The sequence below is a fragment of the Arachis hypogaea genome, chromosome 17 (assembly GCF_003086295.3).
Source record: "Arachis hypogaea cultivar Tifrunner chromosome 17, arahy.Tifrunner.gnm2.J5K5, whole genome shotgun sequence".
Classification (NCBI taxonomy): domain Eukaryota; kingdom Viridiplantae; phylum Streptophyta; class Magnoliopsida; order Fabales; family Fabaceae; genus Arachis; species Arachis hypogaea.
Genome location: NC_092052.1, coordinates 27,522,163 through 27,539,856, shown reverse-complemented (window position 1 = coordinate 27,539,856; position 17,694 = coordinate 27,522,163).

Genomic DNA, 17,694 nt, shown 5'->3' with positions numbered 1-17,694 from the left:
TTAATAACATAATATAACTTAATCTTTGTCATCGATCTTTTAGCAAATCTGGTAATCCTAGATTCAAAGATAAACATTGGCTTCTCAAGTTCGACAAATTCAACTTTGATTCCTGAATTTTTTTTTCAGGTAGACAATTAATTACACAATCCCTCTACTTTACAGACTTGAGATTTTGTGACACTTGTTTTATTATTTACGAATAAATAATTATTTGTACCCATAAAAGATGTAAATACATACAAAATATACCTATAAAAGAAAGAAACTCATCTTGTATCCACGAAGATGACTTCTGTGTGCCAAAAGTATCCTGACACTGATTATACATTTGCTTTGTTAGTTTTCGAACTTACGTGGTAACAAAACTATTCTAAACCTATCTATGTGTACTTTAACATTATTTTATTAAGGTATTAGACAAAATAGCTTTCTCACCCCTCTGTGCCCTAGCAAAGCTGAGTCGTCGTCGCACTACCATCCCAAGCTGGAGAAGACGATCAGAGCACCTCCATTGTGTGACAAATAATTTTTCCCTTTTATAACATTGTTTATAGAGAGTAGAGAATCGTGAGGAGCATCTCGCCATCTACAATTAATAACCCACTATCTTTGCTCCACAAAGAATAAAGATATGCGATTCTCAGTTTTTCCAAGTTAGAATGATTATGTTCCTTTCTCGAATGTTCTAATTAGCTTTTATTGGCTTGAGAAATGTTAGAAAATTGGGTTAGAATTTCTGTTGTTGTATTGTTAGCTGTAATTACATGAAATGATATATTATATTTTATTGTCTTACTTGCAGAGGTGATCACCATCCATATAACTCTATCTATTAACCATAGAGGAAGGTATGAGAGAGATTCATGTAGAAAGATTTTGTATGCTGGTGAAAAAGTAACAGAGATTGAGAGGGTTAATGTGGATACCCTCAATGAATTTTTCATAAGTGATTTGCTGAAGGACATTGGATATACGTCCATCACCGATTTTCATTGGCTAAAATTTGGCAAGGAGCTTGAGAATGGGCTGAAATTGTTAAAGATTGATATGGACATAGTTAAAATATATGAGGCAGCTATGAAGAATGGTAACAGAATTGAGGTATATATAGAGCACTCAATAGATCAACCTGTTATAGTTGAAGAGAATATTACTCCAATAAAGATGAGAATGAAGACTTATGCTAAAAGAATTCAAACTCCAAACAAGACTCTAAGAAGAAGACTTATAGTTGAGGATGATGATGATTCTAAAATAATGGATCATGTGAAAATTGTGAAGGAATCTAAGATAGGGATGAGGCCAAAAATAGGGAAGAGGCCGATGAAGTAAGTAACCAGGTTGAAGTTAAGGCCCATATTGAGGACAATGATAATGTGATCCAACAAAGATCTCAATGACATCAGTCGAAACAGATGTCTCAGTCTCCTACAACACATGTATAACCAGATGAGCTACCATCCAATCAGTCCCAATCTTCACAGCACCCTAATGAGTAGGAACAACAGCCAATACATATCGTTGATTCAACTTTTGCCTCAGGATCAAGTGCCTCTGAAGTCCAAGTAGCTGAAAAATTAACCCAATACATTCCATAGCCATATAGCAATCCACTTTCACAAGTAAACTCTGAATCAGATCCAATCCCACCTTCTGATACAAATAGTACTCCATAAAATACTAAAACTAACTCAGATGAGCATGTTGAGGAAAAGCCTAAGGTGAACAAAAGAAGATCAGCAAAAATGTCTCTCTTTACTAGGTAATCCTTCGTATCAAACCCTGATCCTAACAATCCTCCATCCTTTTACATCCATGTTGATCAACAAAAATTCTCTGATGATAATGCTGGATATCATTGCTATGAGTCAGCAGAATTAAGGAGCATAGCAAGTGATGAAGATGTTGATCAATCTCCAGTTTTTTTCAAAGCAATGTTGATGCACTTGTTAGCCGAATCTGGATGGAGTTGGGGATGTAGTTTGAAATAATCATCCATTTTAAAAAGGCAGTTCGAAAGTTTAACATCAACATTAGAAGAAGCATATTCTTCTCTCGTTGTGATGATTCTCATGATTCTTTACTTTCTATAAACAATATGATAAAAAGAAAAAATTATTTGTCACACAATGGAGGTACTCCAATCGTCTTTTTTGACTTGGGATAGTAGTGACGACGACCACTCGACTCTGCTAAGGCACAAAGAGGTGCAAAAGCTATTTTGTCCAATACCTTAATAAAATAATGTTAAAGTATACGTAGATAGGTTTGGAATAGTTTTATTGCTACGTAGGTTTGAAAACTAACAGAACAAGTGCATAATCAACGTCAGAATGTTTCTGGTATACGGAAGTTATCTGTGACTATAATATAAGTTTATTTCTTTTATAGATATATTTGTCAGTATTTATATGTAGCACCCTACCACACTGAGTTTTACGTTTAAGTCGTAAAATAGAGGTGGTGTGGTATTATGACCTCTAAAATAAAATGTGTACATGTAATAGTAGAAAGATTATAATACACTAGGAGCCTTGAAGAATAGAGGAAATAAAAATCGTGAAATAAAAGCGCAACACTCAAGAAACGAGTTAACTTGCGTCTAAGGAAGCTATAACCATTAAACGTAAGATTATAAAAGTAAGAATAGAGTGCCAAAGATACAAGATAACAAGCTCCCTACATCAGCCTGCGAAGTCAAGACTGGCCGGAGAATATTTACACACACACACACACACACACACACACACACACACACACACACACACACACACACACACACACACACACATATATATATATATATCCGAAATCCAAAAGTACATAAACAAAATCCTATCTCTCCATAAACCTCTAAGAGTACTGAAAAGAATAAGTTATATGGAGAGAAAGCTACGTACATATATATACATCACTGTATAACAAAATAACTCAGTAACCACTTCACTTCAGGTGTCTAGACGCCTAACGAGATGCCTCTCGACCTGCATCTGTAAAACAACAACATAGTATGGAATGAAAACCGGAGGTTCTCAGTATGGTAAAGGTGCCACACACATAATATAAGGTCCTATGAAAGCCAGAGGCAATCCTAGAACACCGACACTCAGATTATAGAGCTTAAAGTATTAAACAGAAGCCATAAAAGGTGGTTTTCTAAGAGTATCTAAGCTTAATTTAACTTAACGTTAAATCTAAGTCCCATACTGCCATTCCTCCATACCTCCATCTCTGTCAATATTTCATAGACAAATAAACAGATAAAGGCAAGCACAAGAAGATTACAAATACTGCAAGTAACAAATATACATTTAGCATGGCAAGTACACTTAGGCACACCCAATTAATGCACAAACAAGTAATTCAAGTAGTATGCATATGATGCATGCCTGTCCTATGGCTGATGAGGCTCGTCTGTTGGTTATCCAACCAACCCGACAAGTCCAAAAACCTTAGGCTGTCCTTCGACGTGCATCCCCAAGAGTCTATGCATAGCTTTTTCTCAAATAATCAATATTGCTCAATGGAGGTTAACATTCCCGGGAATTTATAAGTGCCCGGTCACCCTTACGTCGTAGGGTCAACAGAGTATCAAGTTTTCAACATGGTACACGTGGTGGCAAGCCACGGTACTTTACCCAGGAAAACTCATATCTCAGATCATTTAATCAATCAAGCCAAATATTATACATGATCATTCATTTGATTATCAAGCCAAGTGTCATTCATAATCATCCGTAACATTTCATAGTCAATTCATCACTTTTTAGCTTTACTTCCTCTCCAAGTTATCCTCATTTCCTAACTTCATCTGATTATCAGGTTTAACACTATTATTTATGACTAAAGGAATGAAAATGGAGGTTTAGACGTTTGAAATAGAGTTTAGAATGCTAAAAATCATATTTGCTGAAATAGGGCCCACGCGTACGCGTGGCTCACGCGTGCGTGTGGGAATGTAACACTGAAACTCGCGCGTGCGTCCCTTTGTCATGCGTACGTGTGGGTGAAAACTTCATGTCATGCGTGCGCGTGGGTCACACGCATGGGACTAGTCGCGTACGCATCGCCCAAAGTCTACTCCATGTGTACGTGTGGGCGTGCGTTCTTTTTAAAAAAAAAACAAGGAAGATGCAGTAGCAAAGTTGCAGTATTGCAAAAGAAATGTCAGTTTTGAGGTATGATCTTCCAACGCTCATAACTTCTGCGATTTAAAATATTTTTCACCCGTTCTTCGAATGGTATAAACATCACGAACCCAATTCTCATCTTAAAACAAATTGGAAACAAATTGAGGGTCCGGAAGCCAAGTTATACTCGCTAAAGTTCAGCCAAAAACCAACTTTAGGAAATTCTTCAAAACCTCATATTTCATTCAAGATTTCCACTCCGTTCACTTCCAAACCTATCAACACCAACTCAAAATGCCACAATAATACTCAACAAGCTCTATATCATTTCATTAATCACCATTCAACCAAACCAAAATATAATCATATAATCAATAATTCAACCATATATCCCTTCAAAAATCCATTTCATAACAAACTCCACTTCATAATCAAATTACCAAACCAGACCAAGCATGTTCAATAATCAAATTACTAAACATTAAATATACTCTTACATTCCAGCTTACCTTATGGTCATCTAACCTAAGTTTTCACAGAACATTATATATTAAATGCAAGAAACCTAAACCATACCTTGGCCGATTTCCACGTAACGATCAAGGTAATTTATTTAAAACCAATCACAGCCCCAAAACCTCAACTACACAGCTTCCTCCAAGTTCTGGTATTCACAATTTCAAGCTCCAATTATTTATTCACAACCTAATACACATTTATAACACATATATACCCAATTTAATACTCAAAGCTCAAATTTAATGAAATTAAAATAGAATTATGGTATCCTCACCTTACCCAAGCTTCACATAGGCAAGAGTGAACGTTTTTCTCAAGCTAATTGGATCCTAAAACATCAAAGAACAAAGAAATTCAACATCTCCACTAAATTCTCCAAAAATTGGGGATGAAGAGGCTAAGATGAAATAGCAAGTTACCTATAAAATTGTTCTGGTAGAAACGTAGAGCTCAATGTGATGAACGCGTGGCTGCAAACGATGCAGCGATCGAAGCTCAGACGAATGAGTTACGACAAATCGAATTTACCGTAAACGTTCGGGTTTCTCTTCTTTCCTTCCCTGGAAGGCTTTATACTTCGTTGAGAAAGTGGAGAGAAAGAAGAGCCCGTGGCTCATTTTAATTGCTGGGCCGGTTGGGCCCACGGTCCTATTTGGGCCCGGTCCAACCGGTTCAGCCCATTCAATCCAATCTTGGACCATTTTCTTCGAAATTAGTGTCAAAATTTTCGTTTCGATGAGCTCTATCCTAATTTGATATAATATTCATATGTCTAATCTTATTTATTTTAAACTAATTTATTGACTAATTATTTACTAATCTAACGGGGTTTACATGATATCTTTCATAGATACAAATAGTAATTTATTCTGTTATTTACCAATAGCTCCCAACAAAATCATATAACTACAATGGACTCACAACAGATGAGATTAGCAAAAGTTACGATGACCCCACAAGATATTACATATTTCACATTAGTCCCAGCCTATAATGGCTCCTTTTTTTTTACCATGATCTATGGTTAGTCAGTTATTAATATCATCAGTTCAAACTTTGATGTAGTACTAAGAAACAAGACCTTTTTTTCTTAATATTCTAACTCTTTCAATTTAAATTTTTGTTTTCAATTGAAACACACACACAAAAAAAAGAGAATATTATGTAATTCATATTAATTAAACTTTCACTTTGATTTTGTTTCATTTTCAGCTTACCCCAAGGAAGGCGAAGAATTGCTACCCGCAATGGAAAATCTTTTTCCGAAGGACTTTATATAATTATATCATCCAATTGTTAGTGAATTTGCAGAGATGGTAAAAAATTATAGCAGAAAGAGAATGGATTATGACTTTTTTTAGATAGGGATGTTTGTAATGCAGATATGGCGATAAAGCGATCCTATAAGCCACTGGCCCAATTCTTTTCAGGATCTCAAATGGTCCAATATAACGGGGATTCAGTTTCTTAGTCTTAATAGCTCTTCCCACTCCAGTAGTTGCTGTAACCTTTAGAAAGACATGCCCCCCTTCTTCAAATTCCAAAGGCTTTCGCCTTTGATCAGCATAGCTCTTCTGGCGACTTTGGGCTATAAGCATTCGACTACGAATTTTCTTTATCTGCTCAGTAGTTTCAGTTATCATCTCAGGCCCTAACATACTCCTTTCTCCAGTTTCATACCAACATAATGGAGATTGACATTTTCTGCCATACAGAGCCTCATATGGAGCCATTCCGATGCTCGCGTGGTAGCTATTGTTATAAGCAAACTCCACTAATGGCATATACCGATCCCAGCTTGTTGGCTGGTCCAAAACACAAGCCCTTAGCATATCCTCCAAGGTTTGAATAGTTCTCTCTGACTGACCATCTGTCTGAGGGTGGTATGCAATACTTAAACTTAACTGAGTCCCAAATGCACGCTGAAAGGCTCCCCAGAACCTTGATGTAAAACGAGGATCTCTGTCAGATATAATGGTAGAAGGCACGCCATGCAACCTAACAATCTCTTTGATGTATATTCGAGCCAATTCTTCCATTGTGCAACTTATTCGAATGGGGAGAAAGTGAGCTGATTTTGTCAGTCGATCCACAACCACCCAAATAGCGTCACAACCAGACCGAGTTCTAGGCAAACCTATCACAAAATCCATTTCGATACTCTCCCATTTTCATTGTGGAATCTCTAAAGGCTGAAGGGTTCCTGATGGTCTTTGATGTTAGATTTTAACCTTCTGACACGTTAAACATTTAGATACATGCAATGCCACATCATTCTTCATTCCTAGCCACCAGAACATCGCTTTCAGATCTTGATTCATTTTGGTATTTCCTGGATGAATTGAAAATCCGCTCTTATGAGCTTCCGCTAAAATACTCTGCCGTAGGTTTCCGACATCTGGTACAATAATCCGGTTCTTAAACCTCCATAAACCATCCCTACCTTCTGACACTCTCCACTGCTTTCCCTGTTCAATTTCTGGTAACACCTTATGTAATGCTTCACCATCTTAATGAGCCTTCAAAAGTTCTCATTCAAAATCACTTGAAATCTGCAACTGACTCAAACACAGAATTCCAGATTCTTTCCTAACTCCTAGTCTCAAACCTTGCAATGCTTTTAGTAGTTCTTCTTCCCGTAGCATCATCCAAGCTGCATATAAAGATTTTTGACTTAGGGCGTCTGCCACAACGTTCGCTTTTCCTGGATGGTAATTTAATTCGAAATCATAATCTTTCAGAAGTTCCATCCACCTCCTCTGGCGCATATTCAACTCTTTCTGCTCAAAAAGATACTTCAAACTCTTATAATTTGAGAAAACGTGAAACTTAACACCATAGAGATAATGCCTCCAAATTTTCAGAGCAAACACGATAGTAGAAAGTTTTAAATCATGAGTCGGGTAGTTCATCTCATGCGGCCTTAATTGCCGTGAGGCGTATGCTACAACATTTCGGTGCTGCATCAGAACGCACCCTAAACCCTTCAATGATGCATCACAGTACACTTCAAATGGTTCACTTGGCTCAGGCAATACCAATACGGGTGCAGTAGTCAACCTTTGCTTCAGTGATTGAAAGCTCTCTTCGCATTCCAGAGTCCAGAAAAAAGGCGTATCCTTCCTAGTTAGCTTAGTTAAAGGTAAGGCGAGTTGTGAAAATCCCTTAATGAATCTTCGATAATACCCTGCCAAACCTAGGAAACTCTTTATCTTTGTCACTGAAGTTGGTCGCTTCCATTTTATTACTACTTTCACCTTAGCAGGACCCATAGCTATTCCCTGCTTGCTCACTACGTGACCAAGAAACTTCACCTCACTCTTCCAGAACTCACATTTAGATAACTTAACGTACAACTTCCTATCTCTCAGAATTTGCAGCACAGTTCGCAAGTGATCAGCATGCTCTTCTTCAGTCTTAGAGTAAACAAGAATATCATCAATGAAGACAATAACAAACTTGTCTAGGTACGACCAGAAAATCCTATTCATATAATCCATGAATACTGTCGGAGCATTAGTCAATCCAAAAGACATTATCGTATACTCATAATGACCATAACGTGTCCTGAAAGCAGTTTTCGGAATATCTCCATCTCTAACCCTTATCTGATGATACCTGGATCGCAAATCAATCTTAGAAAACACACCGGCACCCTGTAACTGATCCATTGGGTTATCAATTCTAGGTAGCGGATATTTATTTTTCACAGTGATCTTATTCAGTTGCCGATAATCGACACACAAGCGCATACTTCTGTCCTTCATCTTTACCAGTAATATTAGTGCTCCCCACGGAGAAACACTTGGTCGAATGAAATGCTTACCCAATAGATCTTCCAGTTGAGCTTTTAATTCAGCCATTTCTAAAGATGACATCATGTAAGGAGTAATCAAAATCGGACCGGCTCCAGGTACCAACTCAATTGCAAACTCAACCTCCCGGTTAGGTGGAAATTTATTAATATCATCCGGAAACACGTTTGAAAATTCACATACACCCGGAATCTGTTCTAAACTCTGATCATCATCTGATACTCCCGCAGTTAATAACATAATACCCTGACATTTAATTCCAGAATAGTTTACTATCATAGAGTTCAAATAGTAACTATTCACCACAACAGGCGCTTCTGACCCTTCTGGCATAAACTGTACTGACTTCTCAAAACAATCAAGCAAAACATGATTCTTGGATAACCAATCCAATCCCAAAATAAGATCAAGACCAGTCATCGGCAAATAAATCAAATCATGCACAAACTCACGATGTTGTATTCGAAATGGAACTTGTGGACATCCTAACCTAGTCACCATAGCTTCATGAGTAGCATTATGCACTTTCAAATCATAACCTAAAACCACAATCCTCAATCCTAACTCATTAGCCTTTTCAAATGCAATAAATGAATGAGTTATTCCTGAATCAAATAAAGCATTTAAGATTTTTCCAGTCATTTCACAGTTACCTCTACTTAGTGTCTTAGATCCCTCGGTGCCTGCTGCAAAAGTGGTGTATACTCTCCCCGGCTGCTGTACTCTACCTATTTCATACTTCTTCTTCTCCGAACAATTATTGGCCATATGCCCGAGCTGTCCACAAAAATAGCATACCCCAAGTCCTAATCTGCACGGTACTCTAGGATGATACTTTCCACACCTCTGACAGTTCAGATCCTGTTGTGGTTGCTTTCCAAACCTTCTTCCCTGATTAACATTAGTATTCGGCCTTCTGTAATTACCCTGACCTTAATTCTGTTGTGGAACAAAGCCTCCACACTTGAATTTCCTACCTCTTGGAGCAAAGTTCCTCCCTGAAGGTCTCTAAAAAGGCACCCTCAAACTTTCTTTCTCTGCTGCTGCCTTTTTCACACATTCCTCTGCGACCCTAATCTTATTCACCAATTCAGAAAACACTCTAATCTCCATTGGTGCAATAAATCCCAGAATCTCCCTCTGAAGACCTCCCTCATACTTAATACACTTCCACTCAGCAAAATCTTCAGGCGCACCCTAACAGATACAAGAAAAGTGACATAACTCCTCAAACCTGTTAGTATACTCAGTAACAGTCATCTGGCCTTGCTTTAATTGCATCAATTCAAGTTCCTTGGAATTTTTAACTGAATTAGGAAAGTATTTCTTAAAAAATTCTATCCTAAAAATCTCCCAAGGAATCGTAGTACCATCAGGCTGCAGGATACGTCGTGTTCCCTGCCACCAATATTGAGCCTCACCTTGCAACTGATAAGTTCCAAATTCAACCCATTGCTCTTCAGGAACCTATTGAGTAATAAACCACTATTTTATGATTTATCTTTTGCTAATTTGAGTGGTTTTTATCAACTCTCTGCTCACTTATTCATATAATTTGCATGAGTTTACATTTTCCTTCCTAATTTTGTGCTATGATTGAAAACATGCTTCTTTGGCCTTAAATTTGCTAATTTTAATCCTCTCTTATTACCATTCGATGCCTTGATATGTGTGTTAAGTAATTTCAGGGTTTATAGGGCAGGAATGGCTTAGAGGATAGAAAGGAAGCATGCAAAAGTGGAAGGAATACAAGAAGTTGAAGGAATTGCTAAGCTGTCCAGCCTAACCTCTTCGTACTTAACTGACCATAACTTGAACTACAGAGGTCCAAATGAGGCGGTTTCAGTTGCGTTAGAAAGCTAACATCCGAGGCTACGAAATGATATATAATTTACCATAGTTGCTCTGAAGATAAGTGACGCACATGCGTGCATCACGCACACGCATGCATCTACAAAAATTCAGCGTATCAGAATTCGCCCCCAGCGATTTTTGGGTTGTTTTTGACCCAGTTCTCGGCCCAAAAAATGCAGATTAGAGGCTGCATAGTGGAAGAATGAGGGGACACTTCTCATTATTCACAATTTGGGTTTTAGATGTAGTTTTCTAGAGAGAGAGGCTATCTCCTCTCTCTAGGTTTTAGGATTCCTAGTTTTATGCTTTTGAGTTGGATATTGAAAAGAGTTACTACCTCCATTGAAGTCTTTATCATTCTAGTTTATTTCCTATTCCTTTACTCATTTTATTCCTCATTTACTTTGTTTAGAGTTATATGGATACCTTCGATTTTAGAATTAATTAATGCAAGGATACTTTTCTATTTAATTTCATTATTTCTTGATTATTTTCAATTGAGTCCAATTATCATGTCTTCTTTCTACTCCCTTTACATGTATGCAAAATTGGCATCCATGTCAATGGAGTAGGCTTCTAACTTGACTTTGAAATTGATTAATAATGGAGACCCTTAAGTTGGAAGACTCAAGAGTTAATTTGTAATTGAAAATTGTTGGCTGGCTCTCTAGTCACTAACGCTAATCCTTCCCAAGGAAGAGGATTAGGACTTGTGAATAGAAGTTGGCTCCCTACTTGACTTTCCTTTATTCTGTAACGGTTAACTAAGTAGAAACAACAGCCTATTACTATTAATCTTGGGAAATCCAACAAGGATAGAACTTCCGACTAATCTTTTCCTAGCCAACGCTTTTTATTTTAATTATATAAATTCTCTTGTTAATTTTCATTGCTTTAATTTACAATCATTTATTTTTCTATTCTCCAACTCTTAAAATTTCCCAGAAAACTCATAACCAATAACAAGAACACTTCCCTGTAATTCCTTGAGAGACAACCCGAGGTTTAACTACTTCAGTTTATTTTTATTGGGTTTGCTTTAGTGACAAACAAGTTTTTGTACGGAATGATTCTTTGTTGGTTTAGAAACTATACTAGCAACGAGGACTTATTTGTGAAATTCTTTACCGACAAAAATCCGTTCGTCATTGAGCTTGTAATGCCCGTTCCATAGCCTGAATCCAATTGTCTGCATCAGTGAAATTTGAGGTTCCCCTAAAGGTCGGAGGGTGAACTTTCAGAAATGTAGCAAGTGTCATAGGACCGTCCTCATTATTATTGTTCCCATGATTACCCTGGTTTATCTAATTACCCAGTGCCTCGGCTGTCGCCTGCATAGCCACAGCCATATTTCCCAGGGCAGCCATAAAGTCTACTGGATCATTCCCTGCTGGGCCAGGAGTAACGGTGCCTATCCTACCTCTACCTGGCCCACGACCGTGTCTGCGAGTCGACATCTGGTCCCTATATACACCAAACAAGTGATATTAAGTTGATCAGTCTCAATATCGCAAGTCTAATGCTTTAAGTTCCAAATGCATGCTCACAAATGTTTATGCCATATATATCAGTCAGATATCCTAATAGCACATAATCAAATATACAGAGAATGCATAGAAGCATAATCAGACTGTCTCTCAGGCTCTATAGGAATGAACTGCTCTGATACCATAATGTAACATCCTACCACACTGAGTTTTACGCTTAAGTCATAAAACAGAGGTGGTGTGGTATTACGACTTCTAAAATAAAATGTGTACATGTAATAGCAGAAAGATTATAATACACTAGGAGCCTTGAAGAATAGAGGAAATAAAAATCGCGAAATAAAAGCGTAACGCTTAAGAAACGAGTTAACTTGCGTGCTAAGGAAGCTATAACCATTAAACGTAAGATTATAAAAGTAGGAATAGAATGCCAAAGATACGAGATAACAAGCTCCCTACATCAGCCCGCGAAGTCAAGACTGGTTGGAGAATATTCACACACACACACACACACACACACACACACACACACACACACACACACACACACACACACACACACACACACACACACACACACACACACACACACACACACATATATACATATTCAAAACCCAAAAGTACATAAACAAAATCATGTCTCTCCATAAACCTTTAAGAGGACCAAAAAGAATAAGTTATGCGGAGAAAAAGCTAAGTACATATATATACATCACTGTACAACAAAATAACTCAGTAACCACTTCGCTTCAGGTGTCCAGACGCCTAACGAGATGCCTCTCGACCTGCATCTGTAAAATAATAACATAGTATGGAATGAGAACCAAAGGTTCTCAGTATGGTAAATGTGTCACACACATAATATATAAGGTCCTGGGAATGCCAGAGGCAATCCTAGAACACCGACACTTAGATTATAGAGCTTAAAGTATTAAACAGAAGCCATAAGAGGTGGTTTTCTAAGAGTATCTAAGCCTAATTTAACTTAACCTTAAATCTTAGTCCCATACTGACATTCCTCCATACCTCCATCTCCGTCAACATTTCACAGATAAATAAACAGATAAAGGCAAGCACAAGAAGATTACAAATACTGCAAGTAACAAATATACATTTAGCATGGCAAGTACACTTAGGCACACCCAATTAATGCACAAACAAGTAATTCAAGTAGTATGCATATGATGCATGCCTGTCCTATGGTTGATGAGGCTCATTTGTCGGTTATCCAGCCAACCTGACAAGTCCAAAAATCTTAGACTGTTCCTCGACGTGCATCCCCAAGAGTCTATGCATAACTTTTACTCAAATAATCAATATTGCTCAATGGGGGGTTAACATTCCTGGGAATTTATAAGTGCCCGGTCACCCTTACATCGTAGGGTCAATAGAGTATCAAGTTTTCAACTTGGTACACGTGGTGGCAAGCCACGGTACTTAACCCAGGGAAACTCGTATCTCAGATCATTTAATCAATCAAGCCAAATATTATACATGATCATTCATTTGATTATCAATCCAAGTGTCATTCATAATCATCCGTAACATTTCATAGTCAATTCATCACTTTTCAGCTTTACTTCCTCTCCAAGTTATCCTCATTTCCTAACTTCATCTGATTATCAGGTTTAACACTATTATTTATGACTAAAGGAATGAAAATGGAGGTTTAGAAGTTTGAAATAGAGTTAGAATGCTAAAAACCATATTTGCTTAAATAGAGCCCATGCGTGCGCATGGGAATGTAAAACTGCAACTCGCGCGTGCGTTCCTTTGTCATGCGTACGTGTGGACATGCTTGTTTGCGCCTTACGCGCACGCATGGACTAGTCGTGTACGCATCGCCAAAAGTCCACTCCACGCGTACGCGTCGGCCACGCATACGCGTGGGCGTGCTTTCTTTTTGAAAAAAAAAAGGCAGATGTAGTAGCAAAGTTGCAGTATTACAAAAGAAATGGCAGTTTTGAGGTATGATTTTCCAACGCTCATAACTTCTGCGATTTAAAATATTTTTCACCCGTTCTTTGAATGGCATAAACATCACGAATCCAATTCTCATCTTAAAACAAGTTGGAAACAAATTGAGGGTCCGGAACATTAAATTACTAAACATTAAATATACTCCTGCATTCCAGCTTACCTTATGGTCATCTAGCCTAAGTTTTCACAGAACATTATATATTAAATGCAAGAAACCTAAAACATACCTTGGCTGATTTCCACGTAAGGATCAAGGCAATTTATTTAAAACCAATCACAGCCCCAAAACCTCAACTACACAGCTTCCTCCAAGTTCTGGTATTCACAATTTCAAGCTCCAATTATTTATTCACAACCTAATACACATTTATAACACATATATACCCAATTTAATACTCAAAGCTCAAATTCAATAAAATTAAAATATAATTATGGTATTCTCACCTTACCCAAACTTTACATAGGCAAGAGTGAACGTTTTCCTCAAGCTAATTGGATCCTAAAACATCAAAGAACAAAGAAATTCAACATCTCTACTAAATTTTCCAAAAATTTGGGATGAAGAGGCTGAGATAAAATAGCAAGTTATCTATAAAATTGTTCTGGTAGAAACGTAGAGCTCGACGCAGTGAACGTGTGGCCACAAATGGTGCGGCGATCGGAGCTCGGATAGAGGAGTTACGACAAATCGAATTTACCGTAAACGTTCGGGTTTCTCTTCTTTCCTTCCCTGGAAGGCTTTATACTTCGTTGAGAAAGTGGAGAGAAAGAAGAGCCCGTGGCTCATTTTAATTGCTGGGCCGGTTGGGCCCACGGTCCTATTTGGGCTCGGTCCAACCGGTTCAGCCCATTCAATCCAATCTTGGACCATTTTCTTCGAAATTAGTGTCAAAATTTTCGTTTCGATGAGCTCTATCCTAATTTGATATAATATTCATATGTCTAATCTTATTTATTTTAAACTAATTTATTGACTAATTATTTACTAATCTAACGGGGTTTACATGATATCTTTCATAGATACAAATAGTAATTTATTCTGTTATTTACCAATAGCTCCCAACAAAATCATATAACTACATTGGACTCCCAACAGATGAGATTAACAAAAGTTATGGTGACCCCACAAGATATTACATATTTCACATTAGTCCGAGCCTATAATGGCTCCTCTTTTCACCATGATCTATGGTTAGTCAGTTATTAATATCGTCAATTCAAAATTCAAACTTTAATGTAGCACTAAGAAACAAGACATTTTTTTCTTAATATTCTAACTCTTTCAATTTAAATTTTTGTTTTCAATTGAAACACACACACACACACAAAAAAAGAAGGAAGAGAATATTATGTAATTCATATTAATTAAACTTTCACTTTGATTTTGTTTCATTTTCAGCTTACCCAAGGAAGGCGAAGAATTGCTACCCGTAATGGAAAATCTTTTTCCGAAGGACTTTACAGAATTATATCATCCAATTGTTAGTGAATTTGCAGAAATAATAAAAAATTATAGCAGAAAGAGAATAGATTATGACTTTTTTTAGATAGGGATGTTTGTAATGCAGATTAAATTATTTTTGAAAAAAAAATCCGATCTAAAGTATAATTATGATTTTAATTGAAACGATTTATTCGATATTTAAAAATAAAATTTTAAAATTTTTACAAGTACATAGAAATTAAATATTTGTAAAATTGTATATTAAAATTAAATTTATTTAATTTATTACTTAGAATTATACTCTATTAAACTGTTAGTAGACACAACTAGCTAACACAAAATAACACACAAAATATATATTAAAACATAAAAGATAAAATTGATATAAAATAGATTTTAAAGGGAAAATGTCACCTAAAATTCACATAGCAGTACTTATAACAACACACACACACACACATATATATATATATATATATATATATATATGGTGAATTCTATGGTGCCTATAGTATGGTGCCTAACTTTTTCCTATTTTACTTATTATAGTAAGTTTTGAATATTTAATAATTATTTATTTTTATACTTTTAAAATTAAATATTGATTTTTAACCCTTTTAGGAAGTTAGGCAAACATTTGTAGGCACCATAGCAATCACCTATATATATATATATATATGGAAGTTCTATGGTGGCATAGAAAGTAGTGGCTAAAAGTGGCTAAAGTTGACTAGTCTATAAGAAGAGAATATGTGGTGATATAATGAGATGAAGATAAATTTAGGACGCTCCAGTTCTCTGCAAGTCTATCTTGCTCCATATGCTCCAACACTGCCAAGTATCAAGCTTGTGATATTTAAAAAATTTTCTAAAATGCTTTAGTAAAGATTTGAATCCTTATCCTCATAGAAACAAGGAAGGTGACCATACGACTATGCTAGAATGCTTCTATTATTTTATAGACAAATTATAATATATATATAACAATCTTTTATTTTACTTATATTCAATTTATTTTAATTTTAAAGTCACTCATTTTAAAATTAATTATATTTTATTTAACTATAAATTTTATTAAATATATACAAATTAAAAAGATAAACAAAAAAAATTTATTAATCACAATTTATTTTTTTATGATTACTATTAATATTATTTTTTCAATAAATACTTGTAATATATAATAATAGGTAAAGGCTCACATGCAGTTGTCTTTATAAGAAGTTAATAGTTGAAAATTTTTTGATAATATTTAGTCAAACTTGTTAAATCATCTAACGGTTCTTAAATATCAACTTCACATAAAAATAACTGTATGTGAATTTTTACCTATAACAATATAATAATATAATAAATATAAACTAATTAATAAAGTATTAAAATTTGAAAATGATAATTATTTTTATAAAAATAAAATAAAAGTACTTATAATAAAAAAATAATTAAATTTTATATAATTATTTAATTATACCGGGTTAACCGGTTCGACAAGTGACTCACCGATTGAACCAATAACCGAGTGACCCAGTAGGCTTACACCGGTTCGGTTCTGACGTCCATTAGGCTGGTGTGGAGCGCAATAATTTGCATAAGTTTAAATATTATCTAAAATTTTTCAACTATTAACTTCATATGAAAATAACTGCATGTGAGTTTTTACCTATTATTATATACTACAAGTATTTATTGAAAAATAATATTAATAGATATTATATAATCATAAAAAAATAAATTATGATTAATAATTTTTTTGTTTATCTTTTTAATTTGTATATATTTAATAAAATTTATAGTTAAATAAAATATAATTAATTTTAAAATGAGTGACTTTAAAATTAAAATAAATTGAATATAAGTAAAATAATAATAATAATAATAATAATAATAATAATAATAATAATAATAATAATAATAATAATAATAATAATAATAATAATAAGATGCATTCCACCACAGTGGTATGATCACCTTCCTTGTATCCTTGGGATTTGGATCCTCTAAAGTTTGAATTTCACTTTAGAGAGTAAAGTGTGATCTCTCACCATTGATTTTATAGGTGGGACCAATAATAAATATGAAAGAGAAACTATTTAAGGGTAGAAGATCACACTTTACTCTCTAAAGTGAAATTCAAACTTTAGAGAATCCAAATCCGTATCCTTGAGTGCATGCGCTGGAGCATATGGAGCACGGTAGACCTCCAAAGAGTTGGAGCATCCTAAATTCGTCTTCAACTCATTGAATCACCACATGTCCTCTTTCTATAGGCTAGTCAACTCTTGGTCATTTTTAGCCACCACTTTCCATGCCACTATTGAACTTTCCATATATATAGATATATATATATATATATATATATATATATATATATATATATATATATATATATATATATATATATATATATATATATATATATATATGATATTAGTTTGGATCTATTTATAAAGCAATTTATT